The sequence below is a fragment of the Trachymyrmex cornetzi genome, unplaced genomic scaffold (genome assembly GCF_001594075.2).
Source record: "Trachymyrmex cornetzi isolate Tcor2-1 unplaced genomic scaffold, Tcor1.1 scaffold1480, whole genome shotgun sequence".
In the NCBI taxonomy this organism is placed as follows: domain Eukaryota; kingdom Metazoa; phylum Arthropoda; class Insecta; order Hymenoptera; family Formicidae; genus Trachymyrmex; species Trachymyrmex cornetzi.
In genome coordinates, this window is record NW_017296071.1 from 117,069 (window position 1) to 125,533 (window position 8,465).

The following is an 8,465-nucleotide window of genomic DNA, read 5'->3' on the forward strand; positions in this document are numbered from 1 at the left end:
TATCATTTATTCTTGCATTTGCACGATATGCTTTTACACGATCCTTGACCTCAATTTTAATCTACGTAAACATATCTGTCACTGGTAGAAGTTACATTTTACGTTATTTGGTTCTGTAAAATTCTCTAATTAATAGATAGTAAAAAGTAATAAAATTATATACATACAAAAAATCTTATTAAAAGATAAAGACATAATTATGTTTTATGTATTTATAATTTTAATCTTGTAAGTATTTTTTAACTAAAAATTTTGACACGAATTAATTAAACAATATATTAAACAATAAAATTTTTTTTTTTTAATTTTAATGTAAATTAATTCACACACACACACACAAATAACAAGATTTTCTTAAATTCTTTTCTTAACAATATTAAAAAAAGGATTAAGTCAGCACTACAATTATACATATTAATAACGTGTTCTCGAGCGGATTTGCTCCCATTTGGGTTGGATGATGTTCTACTATGGGTTAACGTTACATATTCCACCAATAGGAGAGGATACAACGTTATTAATCCAATCTAGGTTGGTGCAAATCCGTTCGGGTCAAATACTCTACAAACAAGTATTTTTTCGATCAGTTTTATTTTTCAACATAATCTCCTTTTAAGTCGACACACTTTTCCCAGCTATGCTCCCATCCCTTTAACCCATTCAAATAATAGTTGGCGTCTTGTGCTCTGCTAAATAGGCTTTCGGATGCGATGATCTCGTTCGATAAAAATTTCTATCCTCCAAGCAAATTTTGAGCCTAGGAAACAGAAAAAAGTCGCTGGGGGCTAGATCTGTTGAATATGATGGATGATTAATCAATTCGAACCGCAATTCTTGAATTTTTACACGATATTCGATTTTTTCCATTTTTACAAAACCACTGACATCGACTGGCAGAATTGATTGTCAAACAACAACTGAGCGTCCAAAATGGCTACAATTTTTACAGATATTTTTTAAACCATATACGATTGTAGTACCAGAATGGTTTTGACGAGTAATGCCATCTTCATGTTGGGAGCTCACAACTTTTTAAACGACCCTTGCGCATGTATGGAGGTATATTTTTTTAACCCTTGTAATCTTAGCGCCGACTATTGTAGATGTCTACATAATGTACCGTATTACATTTTTATCATTAATGTACATAAATGTGATAAATGTGAAATAAATAACAAAATCTGATTTTTATAATCAATGAAAAATTTATTTTGTAAAACTGCATATATATTATATATATCCAATTATCTAAAACACTCGCGGCAGATTTCCTCGCACAAGGAAAGCAAGCATCGCACACATTTATGCCGGAACAAAAGGGTTAAATATATATTTAATTTGATGAAATAAACAAAGGTATGATTCAATATAGCCTACCAAAGTTACTTTGTAATTTTTGGTGAGTTCGATATTGAAAACTGCAATGATCAGATTCAAAATAGATAACATTTCTAAATATTAATTAAAAATATAAGACATTTTCAATTTTTACGTTGGTGCAGTGAAAATTCAACTATTCGTATACCTAAGTAGACATAGCAAATAGGTCACATTGAGTGTTAAGTCATATCGGATACAGTTATCTTCTATCCGGTAAAAATTTTTCATGCATGAATATATAGGGTGTCCCGACGTTTTTTGCCAATCACTTTTGTGTAGATAGAGCGGACTAAGCTGAGTCGAAAAGTCCTGTACCATTTTGCAATTTTTGCAATAGTTAACAAGATATTAATTACTAAAAATTGCAAAATATTGGTCTTGAATGATTTTTTACTCAAATACTATCAACTTTACTTAGCTTAGAAAAGCTGCAAGAGACAAAAATTATTTATTTTCTTCTCATAAAGTTCTGAGAATTTTTTCAGAATTTGTTCAGAATTTTTTAATACCGTATTTTTTCATGTTGGTAAAAATAAGAAAATACAATACTAAAAAGTTAATAAAAAATTCTGAAGAAATTCTCAGAACTTTATGAAAAGAAAATAAATAATTTTTGTCTTTTGCAGTTTTTCTGTAAAGTTGATAGTATTTGAGTAAAAAATTATTCAACACCAATATTTTGCAATTTTTAGTAATTAATATCTTGTTAACTATTGCGAAAATTGCAAAATGGTAGAGGACTTTTCGACTCAGTTTAGTCCGCTCTATCTACACAAAAGTGATCGGCAAAACAGATCGGGACATCATGTATATGTATAAATATGTGTAAACATATATAAACACGCATAAATATTCATAAATATATATAATTATATAATATGTCCATACATGTTCATACATCCTTTTTTCTTTTATAAAATTACTTTTTAGTGTGATAGAAATAATAATAGTAATGTGAAAACATTAAAAATAATTATAAAGGTAATTTTCGCACTAATTGTTTTAGAAAAAATCAAGTTTGAAGAAATCTAAACAAATTATTTATGTATAATTATATATAAAATTATACATAATTATGTATAAACAATTTTTTTTATATTTTTCCAAACTTGTTTTTTTCTAAAACAAACAATGCGAAAATTATCCCTTTATTTTTTATGTTTTCACGTTACTATTATTATTTCTAATACACTAAAAAGTAATTTTACGAGAGAAAGAAGGTGCATGAACATGTATGGACATATTTCATATATATTAGGTGTACAACTTTGCTTCCGCCGTTTTCCTATAGATGGCTTTAGCGGTAAGTGATGGTCGAAATAAATAGACGTCATACAATAAACTTGGGCATCTGTCAACATAACCCCATAGAAACATTAGTCAATTTGTGTCTGCATCATAAAGTTATTCTCGATTGAAAATGTCAGTTTACGAGCAAATTCTCGTCATTTGTGGGAGGTTTTAATTTTCTGCTTCAATATGAAGAAATCTGTGACTGAGGCTCATCGAATGCTCTCAAATACTTATGGTGAGGCCGCTATTAGTGAAAGAACGTGTCGTGAGTGGTTTCAACGCTTCAAGAACGGTGATTTTGACGTCGAAGATCGGCATAGCGGTGGAAGAGAGAAGATTTTCGAAGATGCAGAATTGGAGGCATTACTTGATCAAGACTCGTGTCAAAATCAAGAAGAATTGGCACGATCATTGGGAGTGACTCAACAAGCCATTTCAAAACGCCTCAAAGCCATGGGAATGATTCAGAAGCAAGGAAATTGGGTGCCGTACGAGTTGAAGCCGAGAGATGTTGAATGGCGTTTGTTTGCTTGTAAACAGCTGTTTGAAAGGCAAAGACGGAAGGGATTTCTGCATCGCATTGTGACTGGGGACGAAAAACGGGTTCATTACGATAATCCCAAGCGTAGAAAATTATGGGGAGTTCCCGGCCATGCTTCCACGTCGACAGCCAAACCGAATATTCACGGCTCCAAGGTCATGGTGGGACCAGCTCGGCGTAGTGTATTATGAGCTGTTAAAACCGACTGAAACAATCACAGGCGATCGGTATCGAACGCAATTGATGAGTTTGAACCGAGCATTGAAAGACAAACGGCCGCAATACAACGAGAGACACGATAAAGTGATTTTGCAGCATGACAATGCTCGACCCCATTTTGCGAAAGTGATCAAGACATACTTGGAAACGTTGAAATGGGAAGTCCTACCCCACCCATCGTATTCTCCAGACGTTGCTTCCTCTGACTATCACTTGTTTCGATCAATGGCACACGGCCTGGCTGACCAGCACTTCCGGTCTTATGAAGAAGTAAAAAATTAGATCGATTCGTGGATCGCTTCAAAAGATGACAGTTTTTTCGACGCGGGATTCGAACGCTGCCCGAAAAATGGGTTTTTCGACGCGGGATTCGTACGCTGCCCGAAAAATGGGAGAAAGTAGTGGCCAGCGATGGACAATACTTTGAATCATAAATGTATAACCAGTTTTTTACAATAAAGCCTTGAATTTCGGATAAAACACGGCGGAAGCAAAGTTGTACACCTAATAATTATACATGTTTATGAATATTTATGCGTGTTTATGTATGTTTATACATATTTATATATATTCATGCATGAAAAATTTTTTACCGGATATATTAGTTTTTTTAATATGATATACCGTCAAATACTATTTATGCTAAATGTTAATTATGTTATTATGTTTCCAAACGAATAATATCGGAAAAAACAAAAACCATAATTTGTTATTTTAATAATAAGCACAGAAGATCTATAACATATATACTTATATTTTCGTCATTTTCTAATTATATTATTTTTTATCTTAATAAATACAAAGTCCAAAATCAGGATATAAGACAATTCAAAGATATCTAAAAAAATATCTTTAAAATATTTTTATGAGAACCGTATAAAAACCTATCTTATGTTCCGATTGTAAACTTTGTATTGTCTAGGATTTTAATAATTTCATATGTATTTTAGTAATAAATATTGTATTATAGAAAAATGCAAAAACATTTTTGCCTTTTTGAAATATATCTTAAAAATAAGGAGCGAATTTCTGGAAAAGTAGAGATACTTTTAAATATTATATATAAAGTACCATAAACATAAATAACAAATTTGAATAATAAACGCAGCCTAATATCATATTTGTCTACAATAATATATTGATTTTCTAAAAAAACGTATATTTGCTCAGATCTCGCTTCTTTACTTATATTTAATAAAATAATACTGTAATTATTAAAATAGTATTAAAATTTTAAAAGAAATATGCATATAAGACTAAATAAAAAATATGTATTTGAAATATATATTCTTTTCCCATCGTAATCTTTATATTTATTATGTATGGAATTTGCAAATGGAGTAATAATGATAACACGTATATATGTAATGTCATTAGATTTAATTTTAATGATAAAATTCTATGTTTTTATCTCGTTAGAGCGTAAACTGTGTGATTAATTAGACATGTTTTGCACAGACTGCATTTCTTATCATTGCATACATATTTTTGTTTTGTTATTTGAAGTGAAACCATCATTAGAAGCGTACAGCTTATATAATCGTTTTTTAACATATACTTTATATTATAAACGTTGCATCTTTATAAATTTTAACTTATATTTGGATATAAATCATAGAACTTTATACATAACATATTTTAATAAATAATTGAGGCGTAATTTCTTGATTTTAATTCGTTTATATAGTTATGGTTCTGTAATTTATATAAAGTATAATCATTTATTGACTAGAATTTGTAATATATATATTTAGCAGTCATATACATGTATATCATGGTATAGACTTATATTCTATAAATTAGATTTTATGCATTTATTCATATTATGTATCTATTATTTTCTGTTATGTGTGTTTTGTGTATATGTATATATGTATCTTTGTAATGAAATAATTAATGTAAGATTCATTAATCGTTTAAAATTATATTATTTATTTACAACAACATAACGCAAAAATTGCCATGTTTTAATTACTTACAGAAAAAGTTCAGAAACATAAATAAAAAAAGAAGAAAATATTTTTATTCCTTTAATCAATTACTGCATTAAAATTAACATTTCAAAATTAATATTACAAAATTTTAATAATTTAAAACTCATTTTCGAAAAAATGTTGTTATAACAAATAAGTGATATATGTTAATAATAAATCAAAAATAGATGTTGCATTGGTCTTCTATTTGTAGCAATATCCATTACGTACAATATCTATACAGTCTTCAATAATTGATAAAGTTATATAATATATGAAATTTATGAAGCAGTGTCTGCCATCTCAATTAACTATAAATATTTAATTCTACTTGTGATAATAGTATGTATATTATGTGTATAAGCTTGTGTGTGTAATTTAAATTTATAATTTCTTACCTAATTTTCTTAAAATATAATTAGAGATCTTCTAAAACCTATTTATAAATTTCTACATTCACATTTATAAATTCGCATAACTAAATATACATTAAGTTTCTCTATTATCTTATGCTGTTTATAAATAGTTTTAAATAAATTATTATATAATATATCACATATTATATATATATATATATATATATATATATATATAACAATACCAAAGTATTAGAATGAAGCATTCGATACATGTAGCAAGTTTTCCTCGAAGACATAAAGTATATGATATGAAGTAAGGTAATTCGAGGGAAGACGCCACAAGGAGGAAGACACTATTCTTTGTTTATAATTTTTTTATAATACATGCATTGGCTATATTGACTGTGCAAAAGCGTATGGTAAACAGTTGCGCAGTTATCGGCAGAGATGAACATATTCATGCCAAAGTCGATTGGTAAAGATTATACGAAATACGAAAAGGTAGGTCGTGAAATATGCTCTTTGTAATATTTGGTATGCTAATAGCTAAGGTCTGTATTTCGATGCTTACTGTAAAACCGCGCAAATGATATACGGTTTTAATCAGTGTTCCCTGGAAGTCATGTGAATGATATAGATTATATTTTATAATATTCTTATATGCGTAATAGTTGTAATTGAATATTCCTCTTACACTTCGGGATAGATGACAGTAAATATAAAACACAATTTTTCCTGCTTGAAATCGTCATTAAAACAATTTAATGAATTAAAATTTTGGATGCTTTATATAATTCGAAATATTTTAAGTTAATGAAATGCTGTTTAAACGAATAAAAGTATGTCTAACTTACTTCATAAATTACTCTCTTTCATATTTCGTCAATTTATGTTTTATCATACCTTTATGTGTTCTTATCGCTTAAACCCTTGATTATGGATTATAAATAAGTAAAATATGCAAGTTTATATTGCATCATATTTTTTAATTGTTTGTGACATCTTTTCCCATAGGAGGTGGCATCTTACCCATATATATAGGAAGAAGATGTCACTTTTGCAGGGTATGACATATCAATTTTTTTTAATAATACAGAACATCGAAAATTTAATTCATTGATTTGTATGAATAAAGAAAGGTTGCTAGAATATAAATAATATTTTTTCGTTCAATATTAATTCAATAACAGAAGATTAAGAAGATATTCAAGAATAAAGGCTTAAGTGTGGCGTCTTCCCCCCAATGACCTTACGTGTGCATTTTTGTATTTACTTTAGTTCCATAAATAATACGGAAAGAGAGTGTAAGTATACATATAGTAACACATTAAGTAGAGATATTTTTAATTGTTATTTATCGTATATAAATATCACGAATAAATACGTATACAAATATCATAAATGATAACAACGAGAATTTGATATTGATCACAGATTAAGTGTCAGTCGTATATGTTTTTTATTAGATTAATCACTAACTATAATACTACTCATAAATTTTCTATTTTTATTTTTATTTCCAAATTATTATATGCTTATTAGCAGGGTTGGGTAGTGCTAATAGTTCAAAACAATAAGAATCTTATTTTAGACCGTACATGTAAGAACACAATGAATACGAACTAGAAATTAAAGTACGGAATACAAGAGATCTGGGTTCGACTCCCGGCCGAGGTAATATTTTTCGCAATAAATTTATTTACAATTTTTTAGCACATTACCATCTATTTAATAATTTTTAACACATTACCATCTTTTTAATATGATGCCTGATTGAGCATCAAAGTATTAAAAATTGCTTATTAATTTAATTTAATTTGTGATATTATTACAGTAGTTTAATTCACATTGAATTATTTAAGTCTTAAGTATTAAAAGATCCAGCTTCGACCGTTATAGGCATTTAATTTCTAATTCGTATTGAAGAGTTAAAAAGTTAAAAGTTAAGTTAAAAAGTTAAAAAATTAATTAATTTTAACTTAACTTGATTATATTTTAGACTTTTAATTTTTTAATTTAATTACATTTCGTTCGTCTATCTATTAACTTTTAATTTGACTTTTTTAAAGTTAAACTCATACACAATGCAAGAAAATAATAAATATATAATTTAATAATTTTATGTCGCTTATATTGTGTAATCGTCAGTTGTAAACAAAAATAATCAGTAATTCTTTAATAAATATACTGTGAGAAAAAAAAGAAAAATACAAAAAATTATGTAAAACAATTAAATTTTTTTTTCTTTTTTTGGGGATTGTTCGTTTGGACCAAATTTAATTTTAAACTTTTTAATTACTTTTTTTTATTAACTTAATTTTTATAATTCTATTAATTTCATTATGGATTAACTTGTATCTTAACTAAGTTAAATTTTCAAAACTGTGTTAACTTTAACTTAACTTAATTTTAAAAAAAGTTAATTTACCCAATCTTGCTTATTAGGAGAATTCGCTACATGTTTCGAGTTTATTTCTTCACAAGTTCACTTACATTTTTATATAAATATACATGCATAAGAATAAAACTTAAAATTATAACTCTCGAAAATATCAAATAACATAAACATTAATGGGCTAATGAGAGTCACAGCTGCGGTAGTTCATGCGAGAAAGAAACAATTTTTATTATGTATAATACTTATTAATTCTAGACGTTTCGGCTCCAATTCGGGCCATCCTCAGTAATTCGAATCGATAT